The following is a 2812-nucleotide window of genomic DNA, read 5'->3' on the forward strand; positions in this document are numbered from 1 at the left end:
TGATCTTTAAATTATTTAAATATTGAAGTATTTTGATCTTCAAAATGTTTTTGACCTTTGAAAAGTGGGGACGTTTGGGGCAATGAATTAGTTATTATAGTTGGATTATGATAGTTTGTGTTTGGGGTGTAGATTATTACTTTATTTTGAGTTATAATAGTATGTTTTGAGATATAAATTATTTTAGTTTGAAAAGGAAATAGTAAATCATAAATAATAAAAAAAAATAATGTTGTTTCTTAAAAATAATGTTCAGGTAGAGAGCTTTGATATTGTTTTTCACCCTTTTATTGTTCCTTAAAAGTGTGTGAGTAGTTATGGGTGTACATGTTTGGTGTAGTTAGTCTATCGTCCCCTCATTTTTGGTTTCTCCAACTTCTGGGCTGATTTTGTGGAAGTGATTATGACTAGTTGGTTCCCCTTAAGGCGCGATAGAGAATGGAATTAGTGCATGTTGATCAGTTGGTACATAACCTCAATTCCATTGAGTTACAATGTCATGCTACGGAGGAAACTCAGTTGTTTTGGGCCTAGACTTGTCAAGAGCAGGCTTCTCTCCAAAAGAAATCTCGTGTGCAATGATTAAGACTCAGGTTGATACGAAAAACCCTAACAATTTGTAAATTAGGAACCCTTTAATTGAACCCCTAACAACAAATTCTAAAACCAAAAGAAAGAAAATGATAAAATCAAAGCTCATAGGAGCATTAAGATACAGAAATGGTAGAATACAAGATCTAAAAAAAGCAGATCGAAAGAGAACCGTACCTTGGGAAGTGAAGAAAAGGAAGAAGAGAATGAAAGTGGAAGAACCAATTAAGGGAATCAGCTAGCTACTCTCGTTTTCAGGCTGAAATAACTAAGAAGGGCCAAACTCACTCCACCATATGAGACCAAAAAATTAAAAAATGGGAAAAGTAGGGGTAAGAGGGACGAATATACTAAATGTTATAAATCATATTAATGTTAAACCAGATTCCACAAACATCAAATCTTTACTTACTGGAAAAATAATAACAAACTATAATATAGGAACTAAACCATGATATGTATCAAAGCACATAGAAAGAATCAAGAGACTCATCTTCTTATTGGTAACATATGAGATGGGTAACTTTAATGGCTTAGAGAACTGAGCATCTATCAAGCCAACCATTGTATACGAAGTAAATGGGCAAAAAATGTTATTTCGAAGATCAACGTATTATTTTTCAAAACAAGCTTTCATATCAATAGAGAAACCCAATATAGGTTTCTCAAGCAAACAAACACCTCCCCACATTCCAAACCTATTAGTCACAAGTCATCAAAAATTAATGCGAACGACTATATTTACCAAGCACTATGATTATCATATCTGGAAGATAGACATATCACTACAGTACACACTTAATCTAATCTTGAAGTTCATAATAATGTTATAAAAAGAAAACGAACTCTCCCCCAACCCACGCACATTCTATTACTAGTGTTTTATTGGTCAACCAATGAACCATTAATGAATATTAGATGAATGTAATACTCCAAAGTTTTATATTCCAAATGAAAGAAAGACAGTTAAGCCATGCTACTATCAAAATCAAACATTAAAAAAACCAATCTAATATAGTTTAATTCTTTCTTCTATATATTAAAAGCAATATTACATATTAGCCCTCTCCAATGTCAAACACAAAGAACAAAACATCATTTTTATAAAATTAAATACTTTTAGACACAAAGAACATGATATATCAAAGAAAATTTACATAGCTAAGAAAACAAATAAAATGAAACTACAATTGGATGGATATATCTCAACAAAGAAATTTATCTTCTTACTATCAGTGCTCGTAAGCCTACCTTTAAAAATATCAAAACAATTGCAGAATGCATGTATGATAAACTTATTAATGCAACAAAGGGTTTGTCTAACAGTTACGAAATCAAGAAAAAGGACAAGATTGAGAGAGTTGCAAATCATTGAGATTATTTTCAGTGTTCCAATTATGTGACACAATAAGAGTTTTCAGGGTTATATTTTTGTATGTAAAGAAGTATAACATTGAAAATGATATACAGATGAAAAGAGTTGAAGATAAAATGAGTGAAGGAAATTAGTCAGAGAAGAAATTTCAAGGTCGACACAGCGAAGAGAGAGGTTGCGATATTATACCTTTGGTTGCAAATCTCTGATTTTAATTTGATTTCACTACGTAGGTAGAGGAATGAAGCCAGTGGACGCCAGTGATGATGTAGCAAATCTCCGACATAGTAGCGTGCTGGAAAATGAGAGAGAGAAAGAGAGTCGGTGTGAGATGAGGCAGAGAGAAGACTTTTTCGTGAGGGATTGAAAGGAAGTTCTTGACTAGAGGAAAAGTGATTGATCTTGCCGTGAGAAAGTTCTTGTTGCGAGGGATCACAAATTTCTACCTCAGTGAATGTCGATGATGCTGTGATGATGCTGTAAGCTGGGATTGAGGGGTAGGTTGAGCAAGACATTTTTTAGAATGTGAGAAAGAAGAGCTACGGAAGGTGGAAGAGTACTGATGTGTAGAGACTAGGGCAAGAGAAAAACGGTGGAGGGAAATACACCAAATGTTGCACGCACGCCCAAATTTTCATCTTTCCGCCTTTTTTTCTTTCTTTTTTCCCACATTTTTTTCTCTCCTTTCCCTTATCTTTTTTATAGCATATTTATAAAGTCCTATAATCAAGAGCTATAATATGTGGTATTTCTTGTAATGTTGGTTAGAGCAATACCTATCATTATTGATTCGTAAGCTAATCTAACCTATCGCTTCTTATAGATCAACATACAATTATATGTCAC

At 33.3% G+C, this 2812-nt stretch overlaps 1 long non-coding RNA gene across 2 annotated transcripts; it reads right to left on the reverse strand.

Moving 5' to 3' along the window:
* Positions 1 to 218: 218 nt before the first annotated feature.
* LOC120092008 (uncharacterized) lies at positions 219 to 2524 on the reverse strand. Of its 2 annotated transcripts, XR_016524277.1 has the most exons (4): positions 2373 to 2524; positions 2156 to 2261; positions 769 to 859; positions 219 to 609 (listed from the first exon to the last, which is right to left on the reverse strand). It is a non-coding gene; the product is annotated as an uncharacterized LOC120092008 (long non-coding RNA). The 2 variants fall into 2 exon arrangements; XR_016524276.1 differs by lacking the exon at positions 219 to 609 and having other exon boundaries at positions 722 to 859; positions 2373 to 2514.
* Positions 2525 to 2812: the final 288 nt, after the last annotated feature.

The sequence above is a fragment of the Benincasa hispida genome, chromosome 11, assembly GCF_027475165.1.
Source record: "Benincasa hispida cultivar pf3 chromosome 11, pf3_genome.v1.1, whole genome shotgun sequence".
Classification (NCBI taxonomy): Eukaryota; Viridiplantae; Streptophyta; class Magnoliopsida; order Cucurbitales; family Cucurbitaceae; genus Benincasa; species Benincasa hispida.